The following is a 24,353-nucleotide window of genomic DNA, read 5'->3' on the forward strand; positions in this document are numbered from 1 at the left end:
AAATATAAAAAGTATGATTAGTTCAATACAAATGACTTTAAACGATATTTAGCGGAATTATCACCATTTTTTACCAAATTTTTTCCCAAATTTTTTTTCTATTTTTTGTATTCACCCAAATGTATTGTAAATACGTGTTTTAGATGTAAAATAATGTGAACTTAACGATAAAAATATAAAAAGTATGATTAGTTCAATACAAATGACTTTAAACGATATTTAGCGGAATTATCACCATTTTTTACCAAATTTTTTTTCTATTTTTTGTATTCACCCAAACGTATTGTAAACACGTGTTTTAGATGTAAAATAATGTGAACTTAACGTTAAAAATATAAAAAGTATGATTAGTTTAATAGAAATGACTTAAGACGATATTTAGCGGATTCATCACCTGTATTTCAAAATTTTTTTACGACCTTTTATATTCACCCAAATGTATTGTAAAGACGTGTTTTAGATGTAAAATAATGTGAACTTAACGATAAAAATATAAAAAGTATGATTAGTTCAATACAAATGACTTTAAACGATATTTAGCGGAATTATCACCATTTTTTACCAAATTTTTTTTCTATTTTTTGTATTCACCCAAACGTATTGTAAACACGTGTTTTAGATGTAAAATAATGTGAACTTAACGTTAAAAATATAAAAAGTATGATTAGTTTAATAGAAATGACTTAAGACGATATTTAGCGGATTCATCACCTGTATTTCAAAATTTTTTTACGACCTTTTATATTCACCCAAATGTATTGTAAAGACGTGTTTTAGATGTAAAATAATGTGAACTTAACGATAAAAATATAAAAAGTATGATTAGTTCAATACAAATGACTTTAAACGATATTTTGCGGAATTATCACCATTTTTTACCAAATTTTTTCCCAAATTTTTTTTCTATTTTTTGTATTCACCCAAATGTATTGTAAACAAGTGTTTTAGATGTAAAATAATGTGATCTTAACGTTAAAAATATAAAAAGTATGATTAGTTTAATAGAAATGACTTAAGACGATATTTAGCGGATTCATCACCTGTATTTCAAAATTTTTTTACGACCTTTTATATTCACCCAAATGTATTGTAAAGACGTGTTTTAGATGTAAAATTATGTGAACTTAACGATAAAAATTTAAAAAGTATGATTAGTTCAATACAAATGACTTTAAACGATATTTAGCGGAATTATCACCATTTTTTACCCAATTTTTTCCCAAATTTTTTTTCTATTTTTTGTATTCACCCAAATGTATTGTAAATACGTGTTTTAGATGTAAAATAATGTGAACTTAACGATAAAAATATAAAAAGTATGATTAGTTCAATACAAATGACTTTAAACGATATTTAGCGGAATTATCACCATTTTTTACCAAATTTTTTCCCAAATTTTTTTTCTATTTTTTGTATTCACCCAAATGTATTGTAAATACGTGTTTTAGATGTAAAATAATGTGAACTTAACGATAAAAATATAAAAAGTATGATTAGTTCAATACAAATGACTTTAAACGATCTTTAGCGGAATTATCACCATTTTTTACCAAATTTTTTCCCAAATTTTTTTTCTATTTTTTGTATTCACCCAAATGTATTGTAAATACGTGTTTTAGATGTAAAATAATGTGAACTTAACGATAAAAATATAAAAAGTATGATTAGTTCAATACAAATGACTTAAGACGATATTTAGCGGATTCATCACCTGTATTTCAAAATTTTTTTACGACCTTTTATATTCACCCAAATGTATTGTATAGACGTGTTTTAGATGTAAAATAATGTGAACTTAACGATAAAAATATAAAAAGTATGATTAGTTCAATACAAATGACTTTAAACGATATTTAGCGGAATTATCACCATTTTTTACCAAATTTTTTTTCTATTTTTTGTATTCACCCAAATGTATTGTAAACACGTGTTTTAGATGTAAAATAATGTGAACTTAACGTTAAAAATATAAAAAGTATGATTAGTTTAATAGAAATGACTTAAGACGATATTTAGCGGATTCATCACCTGTATTTCAAAATTTTTTTACGACCTTTTATATTCACCCAAATGTATTGTAAAGACGTGTTTTAGATGTAAAATAATGTGAACTTAACGATAAAAATTTAAAAAGTATGATTAGTTCAATACAAATGACTTTAAACGATATTTAGCGGAATTATCACCATTTTTTACCCAATTTTTTCCCAAATTTTTTTTCTATTTTTTGTATTCACCCAAATGTATTGTAAATACGTTTTTTAGATGTAAAATAATGTGAACTTAACGATAAAAATATAAAAAGTATGATTAGTTCAATACAAATGACTTTAAACGATATTTAGCGGAATTATCACCATTTTTTACCAAATTTTTTCCCAAATTTTTTTTCTATTTTTTGTATTCACCCAAATGTATTGTAAATACGTGTTTTAGATGTAAAATAATGTGAACTTAACGATAAAAATATAAAAAGTATGATTAGTTCAATACAAATGACTTTAAACGATATTTAGCGGAATTATCACCATTTTTTACCAAATTTTTTCCCAAATTTTTTTTCTATTTTTTGTATTCACCCAAATGTATTGTAAATACGTGTTTTAGATGTAAAATAATGTGAACTTAACGATAAAAATATAAAAAGTATGATTAGTTCAATACAAATGACTTAAGACGATATTTAGCGGATTCATCACCTGTATTTCAAAATTTTTTTACGACCTTTTATATTCACCCAAATGTATTGTAAAGACGTGTTTTAGATGTAAAATAATGTGAACTTAACGTTAAAAATATAAAAAGTATGATTAGTTTAATAGAAATGACTTAAGACGATATTTAGCGGATTCATCACCTGTATTTCAAAATTTTTTTACGACCTTTTATATTCACCCAAATGTATTGTAAAGACGTGTTTTAGATGTAAAATAATGTGAACTTAACGATAAAAATTTAAAAAGTATGATTAGTTCAATACAAATGACTTTAAACGATATTTAGCGGAATTATCACCATTTTTTACCCAATTTTTTCCCAAATTTTTTTTCTATTTTTTGTATTCACCCAAATGTATTGTAAATACGTTTTTTAGATGTAAAATAATGTGAACTTAACGATAAAAATATAAAAAGTATGATTAGTTCAATACAAATGACTTTAAACGATATTTTGCGGAATTATCACCATTTTTTATCAAATTTTTTCCCAAATTTTTTTTCTATTTTTTGTATTCACCCAAATGTATTGTAAATACGTGTTTTAGATGTAAAATAATGTGAACTTAACGATAAAAATATAAAAAGTATGATTAGTTCAATACAAATGACTTTAAACGATATTTAGCGGAATTATCACCATTTTTTACCAAATTTTTTTTCTATTTTTTGTATTCACCCAAATGTATTGTAAACACGTGTTTTAGATGTAAAATAATGTGAACTTAACGTTAAAAATATAAAAAGTATGATTAGTTTAATAGAAATGACTTAAGACGATATTTAGCGGATTCATCACCTGTATTTCAAAATTTTTTTACGACCTTTTATATTCACCCAAATGTATTGTAAAGACGTGTTTTAGATGTAAAATAATGTGAACTTAACGATAAAAATTTAAAAAGTATGATTAGTTCAATACAAATGACTTTAAACGATATTTAGCGGAATTATCACCATTTTTTACCCAATTTTTTCCCAAATTTTTTTTCTATTTTTTGTATTCACCCAAATGTATTGTAAATACGTTTTTTAGATGTAAAATAATGTGAACTTAACGATAAAAATATAAAAAGTATGATTAGTTCAATACAAATGACTTTAAACGATATTTAGCGGAATTATCACCATTTTTTACCAAATTTTTTCCCAAATTTTTTTTCTATTTTTTGTATTCACCCAAATGTATTGTAAATACGTGTTTTAGATGTAAAATAATGTGAACTTAACGATAAAAATATAAAAAGTATGATTAGTTCAATACAAATGACTTTAAACGATATTTAGCGGAATTATCACCATTTTTTACCAAATTTTTTCCCAAATTTTTTTTCTATTTTTTGTATTCACCCAAATGTATTGTAAATACGTGTTTTAGATGTAAAATAATGTGAACTTAACGATAAAAATATAAAAAGTATGATTAGTTCAATACAAATGACTTAAGACGATATTTAGCGGATTCATCACCTGTATTTCAAAATTTTTTTACGACCTTTTATATTCACCCAAATGTATTGTAAAGACGTGTTTTAGATGTAAAATAATGTGAACTTAACGATAAAAATATAAAAAGTATGATTAGTTCAATACAAATGACTTTAAACGATATTTAGCGGAATTATCACCATTTTTTACCAAATTTTTTTTCTATTTTTTGTATTCACCCAAATGTATTGTAAACACGTGTTTTAGATGTAAAATAATGTGAACTTAACGTTAAAAATATAAAAAGTATGATTAGTTTAATAGAAATGACTTAAGACGATATTTAGCGGATTCATCACCTGTATTTCAAAATTTTTTTACGACCTTTTATATTCACCCAAATGTATTGTAAAGACGTGTTTTAGATGTAAAATAATGTGAACTTAACGATAAAAATTTAAAAAGTATGATTAGTTCAATACAAATGACTTTAAACGATATTTAGCGGAATTATCACCATTTTTTACCCAATTTTTTCCCAAATTTTTTTTCTATTTTTTGTATTCACCCAAATGTATTGTAAATACGTTTTTTAGATGTAAAATAATGTGAACTTAACGATAAAAATATAAAAAGTATGATTAGTTCAATACAAATGACTTTAAACGATATTTAGCGGAATTATCACCATTTTTTACCAAATTTTTTCCCAAATTTTTTTTCTATTTTTTGTATTCACCCAAATGTATTGTAAATACGTGTTTTAGATGTAAAATAATGTGAACTTAACGATAAAAATATAAAAAGTATGATTAGTTCAATACAAATGACTTTAAACGATATTTAGCGGAATTATCACCATTTTTTACCAAATTTTTTCCCAAATTTTTTTTCTATTTTTTGTATTCACCCAAATGTATTGTAAATACGTGTTTTAGATGTAAAATAATGTGAACTTAACGATAAAAATATAAAAAGTATGATTAGTTCAATACAAATGACTTAAGACGATATTTAGCGGATTCATCACCTGTATTTCAAAATTTTTTTACGACCTTTTATATTCACCCAAATGTATTGTAAAGACGTGTTTTAGATGTAAAATAATGTGAACTTAACGTTAAAAATATAAAAAGTATGATTAGTTTAATAGAAATGACTTAAGACGATATTTAGCGGATTCATCACCTGTATTTCAAAATTTTTTTACGACCTTTTATATTCACCCAAATGTATTGTAAAGACGTGTTTTAGATGTAAAATAATGTGAACTTAACGATAAAAATTTAAAAAGTATGATTAGTTCAATACAAATGACTTTAAACGATATTTAGCGGAATTATCACCATTTTTTACCCAATTTTTTCCCAAATTTTTTTTCTATTTTTTGTATTCACCCAAATGTATTGTAAATACGTTTTTTAGATGTAAAATAATGTGAACTTAACGATAAAAATATAAAAAGTATGATTAGTTCAATACAAATGACTTTAAACGATATTTAGCGGAATTATCACCATTTTTTACCAAATTTTTTTTCTATTTTTTGTATTCACCCAAACGTATTGTAAACACGTGTTTTAGATGTAAAATAATGTGAACTTAACGTTAAAAATATAAAAAGTATGATTAGTTTAATAGAAATGACTTAAGACGATATTTAGCGGATTCATCACCTGTATTTCAAAATTTTTTTACGACCTTTTATATTCACCCAAATGTATTGTAAAGACGTGTTTTAGATGTAAAATAATGTGAACTTAACGATAAAAATATAAAAAGTATGATTAGTTCAATACAAATGACTTTAAACGATATTTTGCGGAATTATCACCATTTTTTACCAAATTTTTTCCCAAATTTTTTTTCTATTTTTTGTATTCACCCAAATGTATTGTAAACAAGTGTTTTAGATGTAAAATAATGTGATCTTAACGTTAAAAATATAAAAAGTATGATTAGTTTAATAGAAATGACTTAAGACGATATTTAGCGGATTCATCACCTGTATTTCAAAATTTTTTTACGACCTTTTATATTCACCCAAATGTATTGTAAAGACGTGTTTTAGATGTAAAATTATGTGAACTTAACGATAAAAATTTAAAAAGTATGATTAGTTCAATACAAATGACTTTAAACGATATTTAGCGGAATTATCACCATTTTTTACCCAATTTTTTCCCAAATTTTTTTTCTATTTTTTGTATTCACCCAAATGTATTGTAAATACGTTTTTTAGATGTAAAATAATGTGAACTTAACGATAAAAATATAAAAAGTATGATTAGTTCAATACAAATGACTTTAAACGATATTTAGCGGAATTATCACCATTTTTTACCAAATTTTTTCCCAAATTTTTTTTCTATTTTTTGTATTCACCCAAATGTATTGTAAATACGTGTTTTAGATGTAAAATAATGTGAACTTAACGATAAAAATATAAAAAGTATGATTAGTTCAATACAAATGACTTTAAACGATATTTAGCGGAATTATCACCATTTTTTACCAAATTTTTTTTCTATTTTTTGTATTCACCCAAATGTATTGTAAACACGTGTTTTAGATGTAAAATAATGTGAACTTAACGTTAAAAATATAAAAAGTATGATTAGTTTAATAGAAATGACTTAAGACGATATTTAGCGGATTCATCACCTGTATTTCAAAATTTTTTTACGACCTTTTATATTCACCCAAATGTATTGTAAAGACGTGTTTTAGATGTAAAATAATGTGAACTTAACGATAAAAATTTAAAAAGTATGATTAGTTCAATACAAATGACTTTAAACGATATTTAGCGGAATTATCACCATTTTTTACCCAATTTTTTCCCAAATTTTTTTTCTATTTTTTGTATTCACCCAAATGTATTGTAAATACGTTTTTTAGATGTAAAATAATGTGAACTTAACGATAAAAATATAAAAAGTATGATTAGTTCAATACAAATGACTTTAAACGATATTTAGCGGAATTATCACCATTTTTTACCAAATTTTTTCCCAAATTTTTTTTCTATTTTTTGTATTCACCCAAATGTATTGTAAATACGTGTTTTAGATGTAAAATAATGTGAACTTAACGATAAAAATATAAAAAGTATGATTAGTTCAATACAAATGACTTTAAACGATATTTAGCGGAATTATCACCATTTTTTACCAAATTTTTTCCCAAATTTTTTTTCTATTTTTTGTATTCACCCAAATGTATTGTAAATACGTGTTTTAGATGTAAAATAATGTGAACTTAACGATAAAAATATAAAAAGTATGATTAGTTCAATACAAATGACTTAAGACGATATTTAGCGGATTCATCACCTGTATTTCAAAATTTTTTTTCTATTTTTTGTATTCACCCAAATGTATTGTAAACACGTGTTTTAGATGTAAAATAATGTGAACTTAACGTTAAAAATATAAAAAGTATGATTAGTTTAATAGAAATGACTTAAGACGATATTTAGCGGATTCATCACCTGTATTTCAAAATTTTTTTACGACCTTTTATATTCACCCAAATGTATTGTAAAGACGTGTTTTAGATGTAAAATAATGTGAACTTAACGATAAAAATTTAAAAAGTATGATTAGTTCAATACAAATGACTTTAAACGATATTTAGCGGAATTATCACCATTTTTTACCCAATTTTTTCCCAAATTTTTTTTCTATTTTTTGTATTCACCCAAATGTATTGTAAATACGTTTTTTAGATGTAAAATAATGTGAACTTAACGATAAAAATATAAAAAGTATGATTAGTTCAATACAAATGACTTTAAACGATATTTAGCGGAATTATCACCATTTTTTACCAAATTTTTTCCCAAATTTTTTTTCTATTTTTTGTATTCACCCAAATGTATTGTAAATACGTGTTTTAGATGTAAAATAATGTGAACTTAACGATAAAAATATAAAAAGTATGATTAGTTCAATACAAATGACTTTAAACGATATTTAGCGGAATTATCACCATTTTTTACCAAATTTTTTCCCAAATTTTTTTTCTATTTTTTGTATTCACCCAAATGTATTGTAAATACGTGTTTTAGATGTAAAATAATGTGAACTTAACGATAAAAATATAAAAAGTATGATTAGTTCAATACAAATGACTTAAGACGATATTTAGCGGATTCATCACCTGTATTTCAAAATTTTTTTACGACCTTTTATATTCACCCAAATGTATTGTAAAGACGTGTTTTAGATGTAAAATAATGTGAACTTAACGATAAAAATATAAAAAGTATGATTAGTTCAATACAAATGACTTTAAACGATATTTAGCGGAATTATCACCATTTTTTACCAAATTTTTTTTCTATTTTTTGTATTCACCCAAATGTATTGTAAACACGTGTTTTAGATGTAAAATAATGTGAACTTAACGTTAAAAATATAAAAAGTATGATTAGTTTAATAGAAATGACTTAAGACGATATTTAGCGGATTCATCACCTGTATTTCAAAATTTTTTTACGACCTTTTATATTCACCCAAATGTATTGTAAAGACGTGTTTTAGATGTAAAATAATGTGAACTTAACGATAAAAATTTAAAAAGTATGATTAGTTCAATACAAATGACTTTAAACGATATTTAGCGGAATTATCACCATTTTTTACCCAATTTTTTCCCAAATTTTTTTTCTATTTTTTGTATTCACCCAAATGTATTGTAAATACGTTTTTTAGATGTAAAATAATGTGAACTTAACGATAAAAATATAAAAAGTATGATTAGTTCAATACAAATGACTTTAAACGATATTTAGCGGAATTATCACCATTTTTTACCAAATTTTTTCCCAAATTTTTTTTCTATTTTTTGTATTCACCCAAATGTATTGTAAATACGTGTTTTAGATGTAAAATAATGTGAACTTAACGATAAAAATATAAAAAGTATGATTAGTTCAATACAAATGACTTTAAACGATATTTAGCGGAATTATCACCATTTTTTACCAAATTTTTTCCCAAATTTTTTTTCTATTTTTTGTATTCACCCAAATGTATTGTAAATACGTGTTTTAGATGTAAAATAATGTGAACTTAACGATAAAAATATAAAAAGTATGATTAGTTCAATACAAATGACTTAAGACGATATTTAGCGGATTCATCACCTGTATTTCAAAATTTTTTTACGACCTTTTATATTCACCCAAATGTATTGTAAAGACGTGTTTTAGATGTAAAATAATGTGAACTTAACGATAAAAATATAAAAAGTATGATTAGTTCAATACAAATGACTTTAAACGATATTTAGCGGAATTATCACCATTTTTTACCAAATTTTTTTTCTATTTTTTGTATTCACCCAAACGTATTGTAAACACGTGTTTTAGATGTAAAATAATGTGAACTTAACGTTAAAAATATAAAAAGTATGATTAGTTTAATAGAAATGACTTAAGACGATATTTAGCGGATTCATCACCTGTATTTCAAAATTTTTTTACGACCTTTTATATTCACCCAAATGTATTGTAAAGACGTGTTTTAGATGTAAAATAATGTGAACTTAACGATAAAAATATAAAAAGTATGATTAGTTCAATACAAATGACTTTAAACGATATTAAGCGGAATTATCACCATTTTTTACCAAATTTTTTTTCTATTTTTTGTATTCACCCAAATGTATTGTAAACACGTGTTTTAGATGTAAAATAATGTGAACTTAACGTTAAAAATATAAAAAGTATGATTAGTTTAATAGAAATGACTTAAGACGATATTTAGCGGATTCATCACCTGTATTTCAAAATTTTTTTACGACCTTTTATATTCACCCAAATGTATTGTAAAGACGTGTTTTAGATGTAAAATAATGTGAACTTAACGATAAAAATATAAAAAGTATGATTAGTTCAATACAAATGACTTTAAACGATATTTTGCGGAATTATCACCATTTTTTACCAAATTTTTTCCCAAATTTTTTTTCTATTTTTTGTATTCACCCAAATGTATTGTAAACAAGTGTTTTAGATGTAAAATAATGTGAACTTAACGTTAAAAATATAAAAAGTATGATTAGTTTAATAGAAATGACTTAAGACGATATTTAGCGGATTCATCACCTGTATTTCAAAATTTTTTTACGACCTTTTATATTCACCCAAATGTATTGTAAAGACGTGTTTTAGATGTAAAATATTGTGAACTTAACGATAAAAATTTAAAAAGTATGATTAGTTCAATACAAATGACTTTAAACGATATTTTGCGGAATTATCACCATTTTTTACCAAATTTTTTCCCAAATTTTTTTTCTATTTTTTGTATTCACCCAAATGTATTGTAAACAAGTGTTTTAGATGTAAAATAATGTGATCTTAACGTTAAAAATATAAAAAGTATGATTAGTTCAATACAAATGACTTAAGACGATATTTAGCGGATTCATCACCTGTATTTCAAAATTTTTTTACGACCTTTTATATTCACCCAAATGTATTGTAAAGACGTGTTTTAGATGTAAAATTATGTGAACTTAACGATAAAAATTTAAAAAGTATGATTAGTTCAATACAAATGACTTTAAACGATATTTAGCGGAATTATCACCATTTTTTACCCAATTTTTTCCCAAATTTTTTTTCTATTTTTTGTATTCACCCAAATGTATTGTAAATACGTGTTTTAGATGTAAAATAATGTGAACTTAACGATAAAAATATAAAAAGTATGATTAGTTCAATACAAATGACTTTAAACGATATTTTGCGGAATTATCACCATTTTTTACCAAATTTTTTCCCAAATTTTTTTTCTATTTTTTGTATTCACCCAAATGTATTGTAAACAAGTGTTTTAGATGTAAAATAATGTGAACTTAACGTTAAAAATATAAAAAGTATGATTAGTTTAATAGAAATGACTTAAGACGATATTTAGCGGATTCATCACCTGTATTTCAAAATTTTTTTACGACCTTTTATATTCACCCAAATGTATTGTAAAGACGTGTTTTAGATGTAAAATTATGTGAACTTAACGATAAAAATTTAAAAAGTATGATTAGTTCAATACAAATGACTTTAAACGATATTTAGCGGAATTATCACCATTTTTTACCCAATTTTTTCCCAAATTTTTTTTCTATTTTTTGTATTCACCCAAATGTATTGTAAATACGTGTTTTAGATGTAAAATAATGTGAACTTAACGTTAAAAATATAAAAAGTATGATTAGTTTAATAGAAATGACTTAAGACGATATTTAGCGGATTCATCACCTGTATTTCAAAATTTTTTTACGACCTTTTATATTCACCCAAATGTATTGTAAAGACGTGTTTTAGATGTAAAATTATGTGAACTTAACGATAAAAATTTAAAAAGTATGATTAGTTCAATACAAATGACTTTAAACGATATTTAGCGGAATTATCACCATTTTTTACCCAATTTTTTCCCAAATTTTTTTTCTATTTTTTGTATTCACCCAAATGTATTGTAAATACGTGTTTTAGATGTAAAATAATGTGAACTTAACGATAAAAATATAAAAAGTATGATTAGTTCAATACAAATGACTTTAAACGATATTTAGCGGAATTATCACCATTTTTTACCAAATTTTTTCCCAAATTTTTTTTCTATTTTTTGTATTCACCCAAATGTATTGTAAATACGTGTTTTAGATGTAAAATAATGTGAACTTAACGATAAAAATATAAAAAGTATGATTAGTTCAATACAAATGACTTTAAACGATATTTAGCGGAATTATCACCATTTTTTACCAAATTTTTTTTCTATTTTTTGTATTCACCCAAATGTATTGTAAACACGTGTTTTAGATGTAAAATAATGTGAACTTAACGTTAAAAATATAAAAAGTATGATTAGTTTAATAGAAATGACTTAAGACGATATTTAGCGGATTCATCACCTGTATTTCAAAATTTTTTTACGACCTTTTATATTCACCCAAATGTATTGTAAAGACGTGTTTTAGATGTAAAATAATGTGAACTTAACGATAAAAATTTAAAAAGTATGATTAGTTCAATACAAATGACTTTAAACGATATTTAGCGGAATTATCACCATTTTTTACCCAATTTTTTCCCAAATTTTTTTTCTATTTTTTGTATTCACCCAAATGTATTGTAAATACGTTTTTTAGATGTAAAATAATGTGAACTTAACGATAAAAATATAAAAAGTATGATTAGTTCAATACAAATGACTTTAAACGATATTTAGCGGAATTATCACCATTTTTTACCAAATTTTTTCCCAAATTTTTTTTCTATTTTTTGTATTCACCCAAATGTATTGTAAATACGTGTTTTAGATGTAAAATAATGTGAACTTAACGATAAAAATATAAAAAGTATGATTAGTTCAATACAAATGACTTAAGACGATATTTAGCGGATTCATCACCTGTATTTCAAAATTTTTTTACGACCTTTTATATTCACCCAAATGTATTGTAAAGACGTGTTTTAGATGTAAAATTATGTGAACTTAACGATAAAAATATAAAAAGTATGATTAGTTCAATACAAATGACTTTAAACGATATTAAGCGGAATTATCACCATTTTTTACCAAATTTTTTTTCTATTTTTTGTATTCACCCAAATGTATTGTAAACACGTGTTTTAGATGTAAAATAATGTGAACTTAACGTTAAAAATATAAAAAGTATGATTAGTTTAATAGAAATGACTTAAGACGATATTTAGCGGATTCATCACCTGTATTTCAAAATTTTTTTACGACCTTTTATATTCACCCAAATGTATTGTAAAGACGTGTTTTAGATGTAAAATTATGTGAACTTAACGATAAAAATTTAAAAAGTATGATTAGTTCAATACAAATGACTTTAAACGATATTTAGCGGAATTATCACCATTTTTTACCCAATTTTTTCCCAAATTTTTTTTCTATTTTTTGTATTCACCCAAATGTATTGTAAATACGTGTTTTAGATGTAAAATAATGTGAACTTAACGATAAAAATATAAAAAGTATGATTAGTTCAATACAAATGACTTTAAACGATATTTAGCGGAATTATCACCATTTTTTACCAAATTTTTTCCCAAATTTTTTTTCTATTTTTTGTATTCACCCAAATGTATTGTAAATACGTGTTTTAGATGTAAAATAATGTGAACTTAACGATAAAAATATAAAAAGTATGATTAGTTCAATACAAATGACTTTAAACGATATTTAGCGGAATTATCACCATTTTTTACCAAATTTTTTTTCTATTTTTTGTATTCACCCAAATGTATTGTAAACACGTGTTTTAGATGTAAAATAATGTGAACTTAACGTTAAAAATATAAAAAGTATGATTAGTTTAATAGAAATGACTTAAGACGATATTTAGCGGATTCATCACCTGTATTTCAAAATTTTTTTACGACCTTTTATATTCACCCAAATGTATTGTAAAGACGTGTTTTAGATGTAAAATAATGTGAACTTAACGATAAAAATTTAAAAAGTATGATTAGTTCAATACAAATGACTTTAAACGATATTTAGCGGAATTATCACCATTTTTTACCCAATTTTTTCCCAAATTTTTTTTCTATTTTTTGTATTCACCCAAATGTATTGTAAATACGTTTTTTAGATGTAAAATAATGTGAACTTAACGATAAAAATATAAAAAGTATGATTAGTTCAATACAAATGACTTTAAACGATATTTAGCGGAATTATCACCATTTTTTACCAAATTTTTTCCCAAATTTTTTTTCTATTTTTTGTATTCACCCAAATGTATTGTAAATACGTGTTTTAGATGTAAAATAATGTGAACTTAACGATAAAAATATAAAAAGTATGATTAGTTCAATACAAATGACTTTAAACGATATTTAGCGGAATTATCACCATTTTTTACCAAATTTTTTCCCAAATTTTTTTTCTATTTTTTGTATTCACCCAAATGTATTGTAAATACGTGTTTTAGATGTAAAATAATGTGAACTTAACGATAAAAATATAAAAAGTATGATTAGTTCAATACAAATGACTTAAGACGATATTTAGCGGATTCATCACCTGTATTTCAAAATTTTTTTACGACCTTTTATATTCACCCAAATGTATTGTAAAGACGGGTTTTAGATGTAAAATTATGTGAACTTAACGATAAAAATATAAAAAGTATGATTAGTTCAATACAAATGACTTTAAACGATATTAAGCGGAATTATCACCATTTTTTACCAAATTTTTTTTCTATTTTTTGTATTCACCCAAATGTATTGTAAACACGTGTTTTAGATGTAAAATAATGTGAACTTAACGTTAAAAATATAAAAAGTATGATTAGTTTAATAGAAATGACTTAAGACGATATTTAGCGGATTCATCACCTGTATTTCAAAATTTTTTTACGACCTTTTATATTCACCCAAATGTATTGTAAAGACGTGTTTTAGATGTAAAATTATGTGAACTTAACGATAAAAATTTAAAAAGTATGATTAGTTCAATACAAATGACTTTAAACGATATTTAGCGGAATTATCACCATTTTTTACCCAATTTTTTCCCAAATTTTTTTTCTATTTTTTGTATTCACCCAAATGTATTGTAAATACGTGTTTTAGATGTAAAATAATGTGAACTTAACGATAAAAATATAAAAAGTATGATTAGTTCAATACAAATGACTTTAAACGATATTTAGCGGAATTATCACCATTTTTTACCAAATTTTTTCCCAAATTTTTTTTCTATTTTTTGTATTCACCCAAATGTATTGTAAATACGTGTTTTAGATGTAAAATAATGTGAACTTAACGATAAAAATATAAAAAGTATGATTAGTTCAATACAAATGACTTTAAACGATATTTTGCGGAATTATCACCATTTTTTACCAAATTTTTTCCCAAATTTTTTTTCTATTTTTTGTATTCACCCAAATGTATTGTAAATAAGTGTTTTAGATGTAAAATAATGTGAACTTAACGTTAAAAATATAAAAAGTATGATTAGTTTAATAGAAATGACTTAAGACGATATTTAGCGGATTCATCACCTGTATTTCAAAATTTTTTTACGACCTTTTATATTCACCCAAATGTATTGTAAAGACGTGTTTTAGATGTAAAATTATGTGAACTTAACGATAAAAATTTAAAAAGTATGATTAGTTCAATACAAATGACTTTAAACGATATTTAGCGGAATTATCACCATTTTTTACCCAATTTTTTCCCAAATTTTTTTTCTATTTTTTGTATTCACCCAAATGTATTGTAAATACGTGTTTTAGATGTAAAATAATGTGAACTTAACGATAAAAATATAAAAAGTATGATTAGTTCAATACAAATGACTTTAAACGATATTTAGCGGAATTATCACCATTTTTTACCAAATTTTTTCCCAAATTTTTTTTCTATTTTTTGTATTCACCCAAATGTATTGTAAATACGTGTTTTAGATGTAAAATAATGTGAACTTAACGATAAAAATATAAAAAGTATGATTAGTTCAATACAAATGACTTTAAACGATATTTTGCGGAATTATCACCATTTTTTACCAAATTTTTTCCCAAATTTTTTTTCTATTTTTTGTATTCACCCAAATGTATTGTAAACAAGTGTTTTAGATGTAAAATAATGTGAACTTAACGTTAAAAATATAAAAAGTATGATTAGTTTAATAGAAATGACTTAAGACGATATTTAGCGGATTCATCACCTGTATTTCAAAATTTTTTTACGACCTTTTATATTCACCCAAATGTATTGTAAAGACGTGTTTTAGATGTAAAATTATGTGAACTTAACGATAAAAATTTAAAAAGTATGATTAGTTCAATACAAATGACTTTAAACGATATTTAGCGGAATTATCACCATTTTTTACCCAATTTTTTCCCAAATTTTTTTTCTATTTTTTGTATTCACCCAAATGTATTGTAAATACGTGTTTTAGATGTAAAATAATGTGAACTTAACGTTAAAAATATAAAAAGTATGATTAGTTCAATACAAATGACTTTAAACGATATTTAGCGGAATTATCACCATTTTTTACCCAATTTTTTCCCAAATTTTTTTTCTATTTTTTGTATTCACCCAAATGTATTGTAAATACGTGTTTTAGATGTAAAATAATGTGAACTTAACGATAAAAATATAAAAAGTATGATTAGTTCAATACAAATGACTTTAAACGATATTTAGCGGAATTATCACCATTTTTTACCAAATTTTTTCCCAAATTTTTTTTCTATTTTTTGTATTCACCCAAATGTATTGTAAATACGTGTTTTAGATGTAAAATAATGTGAACTTAACGATAAAAATATAAAAAGTATGATTAGTTCAATACAAATGACTTTAAACGATATTTAGCGGAATTATCACCATTTTTTACCAAATTTTTTCCCAAATTTTTTTTCTATTTTTTGTATTCACCCAAATGTATTGTAAATACGTGTTTTAGATGTAAAATAATGTGAACTTAACGATAAAAATATAAAAAGTATGATTAGTTCAATACAAATGACTTTAAACGATATTTAGCGGAATTATCACCATTTTTTACCAAATTTTTTCCCAAATTTTTTTTCTATTTTTTGTATTCACCCAAATGTATTGTAAATACGTGTTTTAGATGTAAAATAATGTGAACTTAACGATAAAAATATAAAAAGTATGATTAGTTCAATACAAATGACTTTAAACGATATTTAGCGGAATTATCACCATTTTTTACCAAATTTTTTTTCTATTTTTTGTATTCACCCAAACGTATTGTAAACACGTGTTTTAGATGTAAAATAATGTGAACTTAACGTTAAAAATATAAAAAGTATGATTAGTTTAATAGAAATGACTTAAGACGATATTTAGCGGATTCATCACCTGTATTTCAAAATTTTTTTACGACCTTTTATATTCACCCAAATGTATTGTAAAGACGTGTTTTAGATGTAAAATAATGTGAACTTAACGATAAAAATATAAAAAGTATGATTAGTTCAATACAAATGACTTTAAACGATATTTAGCGGAATTATCACCATTTTTTACCAAATTTTTTTTCTATTTTTTGTATTCACCCAAACGTATTGTAAACACGTGTTTTAGATGTAAAATAATGTGAACTTAACGTTAAAAATATAAAAAGTATGATTAGTTTAATAGAAATGACTTAAGACGATATTTAGCGGATTCATCACCTGTATTTCAAAATTTTTTTACGACCTTTTATATTCACCCAAATGTATTGTAAAGACGTGTTTTAGATGTAAAATAATGTGAACTTAACGATAAAAATATAAAAAGTATGATTAGTTCAATACAAATGACTTTAAACGATATTTTGCGGAATTATCACCATTTTTTACCAAATTTTTTCCCAAATTTTTTTTCTATTTTTTGTATTCACCCAAATGTATTGTAAACAAGTGTTTTAGATGTAAAATAATGTGATCTTAACGTTAAAAATATAAAAAGTATGATTAGTTTAATAGAAATGACTTAAGACGATATTTAGCGGATTCATCACCTGTATTTCAAAATTTTTTTACGACCTTTTATATTCACCCAAATGTATTGTAAAGACGTGTTTTAGATGTAAAATTATGTGAACTTAACGATAAAAATTTAAAAAGTATGATTAGTTCAATACAAATGACTTTAAACGATATTTAGCGGAATTATCACCATTTTTTACCCAATTTTTTCCCAAATTTTTTTTCTATTTTTTGTATTCACCCAAATGTATTGTAAATACGTGTTTTAGATGTAAAATAATGTGAACTTAACGATAAAAATATAAAAAGTATGATTAGTTCAATACAAATGACTTTAAACGATATTTTGCGGAATTATCACCATTTTTTACCAAATTTTTTCCCAAATTTTTTTTCTATTTTTTGTATTCACCCAAATGTATTGTAAATACGTGTTTTAGATGTAAAATAATGTGAACTTAACGATAAAAATATAAAAAGTATGATTAGTTCAATACAAATGACTTTAAACGATATTTAGCGGAATTATCACCATTTTTTACCAAATTTTTTTTCTATTTTTTGTATTCACCCAAATGTATTGTAAACACGTGTTTTAGATGTAAAATAATGTGAACTTAACGTTAAAAATATAAAAAGTATGATTAGTTTAATAGAAATGACTTAAGACGATATTTAGCGGATTCATCACCTGTATTTCAAAATTTTTTTACGACCTTTTATATTCACCCAAATGTATTGTAAAGACGTGTTTTAGATGTAAAATAATGTGAACTTAACGATAAAAATTTAAAAAGTATGATTAGTTCAATACAAATGACTTTAAACGATATTTAGCGGAATTATCACCATTTTTTACCCAATTTTTTCCCAAATTTTTTTTCTATTTTTTGTATTCACCCAAATGTATTGTAAATACGTTTTTTAGATGTAAAATAATGTGAACTTAACGATAAAAATATAAAAAGTATGATTAGTTCAATACAAATGACTTTAAACGATATTTAGCGGAATTATCACCATTTTTTACCAAATTTTTTCCCAAATTTTTTTTCTATTTTTTGTATTCACCCAAATGTATTGTAAATACGTGTTTTAGATGTAAAATAATGTGAACTTAACGATAAAAATATAAAAAGTATGATTAGTTCAATACAAATGACTTTAAACGATATTTAGCGGAATTATCACCATTTTTTACCAAATTTTTTCCCAAATTTTTTTTCTATTTTTTGTATTCACCCAAATGTATTGTAAATACGTGTTTTAGATGTAAAATAATGTGAACTTAACGATAAAAATATAAAAAGTATGATTAGTTCAATACAAATGACTTAAGACGATATTTAGCGGATTCATCACCTGTATTTCAAAATTTTTTTACGACCTTTTATATTCACCCAAATGTATTGTAAAGACGTGTTTTAGATGTAAAATAATGTGAACTTAACGATAAAAATATAAAAAGTATGATTAGTTCAATACAAATGACTTTAAACGATATTTAGCGGAATTATCACCATTTTTTACCAAATTTTTTTTCTATTTTTTGTATTCACCCAAATGTATTGTAAACACGTGTTTTAGATGTAAAATAATGTGAACTTAACGTTAAAAATATAAAAAGTATGATTAGTTTAATAGAAATGACTTAAGACGATATTTAGCGGATTCATCACCTGTATTTCAAAATTTTTTTACGACCTTTTATATTCACCCAAATGTATTGTAAAGACGTGTTTTAGATGTAAAATAATGTGAACTTAACGATAAAAATTTAAAAAGTATGATTAGTTCAATACAAATGACTTTAAACGATATTTAGCGGAATTATCACCATTTTTTACCCAATTTTTTCCCAAATTTTTTTTCTATTTTTTGTATTCACCCAAATGTATTGTAAATACGTTTTTTAGATGTAAAATAATGTGAACTTAACGATAAAAATATAAAAAGTATGATTAGTTCAATACAAATGACTTTAAACGATATTTAGCGGAATTATCACCATTTTTTACCAAATTTTTTCCCAAATTTTTTTTCTATTTTTTGTATTCACCCAAATGTATTGTAAATACGTGTTTTAGATGTAAAATAATGTGAACTTAACGATAAAAATATAAAAAGTATGATTAGTTCAATACAAATGACTTTAAACGATATTTAGCGGAATTATCACCATTTTTTACCAAATTTTTTCCCAAATTTTTTTTCTATTTTTTGTATTCACCCAAATGTATTGTAAATACGTGTTTTAGATGTAAAATAATGTGAACTTAACGATAAAAATATAAAAAGTATGATTAGTTCAATACAAATGACTTAAGACGATATTTAGCGGATTCATCACCTGTATTTCAAAATTTTTTTACGACCTTTTATATTCACCCAAATGTATTGTAAAGACGTGTTTTAGATGTAAAATAATGTGAACTTAACGATAAAAATATAAAAAGTATGATTAGTTCAATACAAATGACTTTAAACGATATTTAGCGGAATTATCACCATTTTTTACCAAATTTTTTTTCTATTTTTTGTATTCACCCAAACGTATTGTAAACACGTGTTTTAGATGTAAAATAATGTGAACTTAACGTTAAAAATATAAAAAGTATGATTAGTTTAATAGAAATGACTTAAGACGATATTTAGCGGATTCATCACCTGTATTTCAAAATTTTTTTACGACCTTTTATATTCACCCAAATGTATTGTAAAGACGTGTTTTAGATGTAAAATAATGTGAACTTAACGATAAAAATATAAAAAGTATGATTAGTTCAATACAAATGACTTTAAACGATATTAAGCGGAATTATCACCATTTTTTACCAAATTTTTTTTCTATTTTTTGTATTCACCCAAATGTATTGTAAACACGTGTTTTAGATGTAAAATAATGTGAACTTAACGTTAAAAATATAAAAAGTATGATTAGTTTAATAGAAATGACTTAAGACGATATTTAGCGGATTCATCACCTGTATTTCAAAATTTTTTTACGACCTTTTATATTCACCCAAATGTATTGTAAAGACGTGTTTTAGATGTAAAATAATGTGAACTTAACGATAAAAATATAAAAAGTATGATTAGTTCAATACAAATGACTTTAAACGATATTTTGCGGAATTATCACCATTTTTTACCAAATTTTTTCCCAAATTTTTTTTCTATTTTTTGTATTCACCCAAATGTATTGTAAACAAGTGTTTTAGATGTAAAATAATGTGAACTTAACGTTAAAAATATAAAAAGTATGATTAGTTTAATAGAAATGACTTAAGACGATATTTAGCGGATTCATCACCTGTATTTCAAAATTTTTTTACGACCTTTTATATTCACCCAAATGTATTGTAAAGACGTGTTTTAGATGTAAAATATTGTGAACTTAACGATAAAAATTTAAAAAGTATGATTAGTTCAATACAAATGACTTTAAACGATATTTTGCGGAATTATCACCATTTTTTACCAAATTTTTTCCCAAATTTTTTTTCTATTTTTTGTATTCACCCAAATGTATTGTAAACAAGTGTTTTAGATGTAAAATAATGTGATCTTAACGTTAAAAATATAAAAAGTATGATTAGTTTAATAGAAATGACTTAAGACGATATTTAGCGGATTCATCACCTGTATTTCAAAATTTTTTTACGACCTTTTATATTCACCCAAATGTATTGTAAAGACGTGTTTTAGATGTAAAATTATGTGAACTTAACGATAAAAATTTAAAAAGTATGATTAGTTCAATACAAATGACTTTAAACGATATTTAGCGGAATTATCACCATTTTTTACCCAATTTTTTCCCAAATTTTTTTTCTATTTTTTGTATTCACCCAAATGTATTGTAAATACGTGTTTTAGATGTAAAATAATGTGAACTTAACGATAAAAATATAAAAAGTATGATTAGTTCAATACAAATGACTTTAAACGATATTTTGCGGAATTATCACCATTTTTTACCAAATTTTTTCCCAAATTTTTTTTCTATTTTTTGTATTCACCCAAATGTATTGTAAACAAGTGTTTTAGATGTAAAATAATGTGAACTTAACGTTAAAAATATAAAAAGTATGATTAGTTTAATAGAAATGACTTAAGACGATATTTAGCGGATTCATCACCTGTATTTCAAAATTTTTTTACGACCTTTTATATTCACCCAAATGTATTGTAAAGACGTGTTTTAGATGTAAAATTATGTGAACTTAACGATAAAAATTTAAAAAGTATGATTAGTTCAATACAAATGACTTTAAACGATATTTAGCGGAATTATCACCATTTTTTACCCAATTTTTTCCCAAATTTTTTTTCTATTTTTTGTATTCACCCAAATGTATTGTAAATACGTGTTTTAGATGTAAAATAATGTGAACTTAACGTTAAAAATATAAAAAGTATGATTAGTTTAATAGAAATGACTTAAGACGATATTTAGCGGATTCATCACCTGTATTTCAAAATTTTTTTACGACCTTTTATATTCACCCAAATGTATTGTAAAGACGTGTTTTAGATGTAAAATTATGTGAACTTAACGATAAAAATTTAAAAAATATGATTAGTTCAATACAAATGACTTTAAACGATATTTAGCGGAATTATCACCATTTTTTACCCAATTTTTTCCCAAATTTTTTTTCTATTTTTTGTATTCACCCAAATGTATTGTAAATACGTGTTTTAGATGTAAAATAATGTGAACTTAACGATAAAAATATAAAAAGTATGATTAGTTCAATACAAATGACTTTAAACGATATTTAGCGGAATTATCACCATTTTTTACCAAATTTTTTCCCAAATTTTTTTTCTATTTTTTGTATTCACCCAAATGTATTGTAAATACGTGTTTTAGATGTAAAATAATGTGAACTTAACGATAAAAATATAAAAAGTATGATTAGTTCAATACAAATGACTTTAAACGATATTTAGCGGAATTATCACCATTTTTTACCAAATTTTTTTTCTATTTTTTGTATTCACCCAAATGTATTGTAAACACGTGTTTTAGATGTAAAATAATGTGAACTTAACGTTAAAAATATAAAAAGTATGATTAGTTTAATAGAAATGACTTAAGACGATATTTAGCGGATTCATCACCTGTATTTCAAAATTTTTTTACGACCTTTTATATTCACCCAAATGTATTGTAAAGACGTGTTTTAGATGTAAAATAATGTGAACTTAACGATAAAAATTTAAAAAGTATGATTAGTTCAATACAAATGACTTTAAACGATATTTAGCGGAATTATCACCATTTTTTACCCAATTTTTTCCCAAATTTTTTTTCTATTTTTTGTATTCACCCAAATGTATTGTAAATACGTTTTTTAGATGTAAAATAATGTGAACTTAACGATAAAAATATAAAAAGTATGATTAGTTCAATACAAATGACTTTAAACGATATTTAGCGGAATTATCACCATTTTTTACCAAATTTTTTCCCAAATTTTTTTTCTATTTTTTGTATTCACCCAAATGTATTGTAAATACGTGTTTTAGATGTAAAATAATGTGAACTTAACGATAAAAATATAAAAAGTATGATTAGTTCAATACAAATGACTTTAAACGATATTTAGCGGAATTATCACCATTTTTTACCAAATTTTTTCCCAAATTTTTTTTCTATTTTTTGTATTCACCCAAATGTATTGTAAATACGTGTTTTAGATGTAAAATAATGTGAACTTAACGATAAAAATATAAAAAGTATGATTAGTTCAATACAAATGACTTTAAACGATATTTAGCGGAATTATCACCATTTTTTACCCAATTTTTTCCCAAATTTTTTTTCTATTTTTTGTATTCACCCAAATGTATTGTAAATACGTGTTTTAGATGTAAAATAATGTGAACTTAACGATAAAAATATAAAAAGTATGATTAGTTCAATACAAATGACTTTAAACGATATTTAGCGGAATTATCACCATTTTTTACCAAATTTTTTCCCAAATTTTTTTTCTATTTTTTGTATTCACCCAAATGTATTGTAAATACGTGTTTTAGATGTAAAATAATGTGAACTTAACGATAAAAATATAAAAAGTATGATTAGTTCAATACAAATGACTTTAAACGATATTTAGCGGAATTATCACCATTTTTTACCCAATTTTTTCCCAAATTTTTTTTCTATTTTTTGTATTCACCCAAATGTATTGTAAATACGTGTTTTAGATGTAAAATAATGTGAACTTAACGTTAAAAATATAAAAAGTATGATTAGTTTAATAGAAATGACTTAAGACGATATTTAGCGGATTCATCACCTGTATTTCAAAATTTTTTTACGACCTTTTATATTCACCCAAATGTATTGTAAAGACGTGTTTTAGATGTAAAATATTGTGAACTTAACGATAAAAATTTAAAAAGTATGATTAGTTCAATACAAATGACTTTAAACGATATTTAGCGGAATTATCACCATTTTTTACCCAATTTTTTCCCAAATTTTTTTTCTATTTTTTTTATTCACCCCAATGTATTGTAAATACGTGTTTTAGATGTAAAATAATGTGAACTTAACGATAAAAATATAAAAAGTATGATTAGTTCAATACAAATGACTTTAAACGATATTTAGCGGAATTATCACCATTTTTTACCAAATTTTTTCCCAAATTTTTTTTCTATTTT

Source organism: Diuraphis noxia, unplaced genomic scaffold, assembly GCF_037042655.1.
Source record: "Diuraphis noxia isolate RWA-SAM2 unplaced genomic scaffold, SU_Dnox_SAM2 contig0008, whole genome shotgun sequence".
Lineage (NCBI taxonomy): Eukaryota > Metazoa > Arthropoda > Insecta > Hemiptera > Aphididae > Diuraphis > Diuraphis noxia.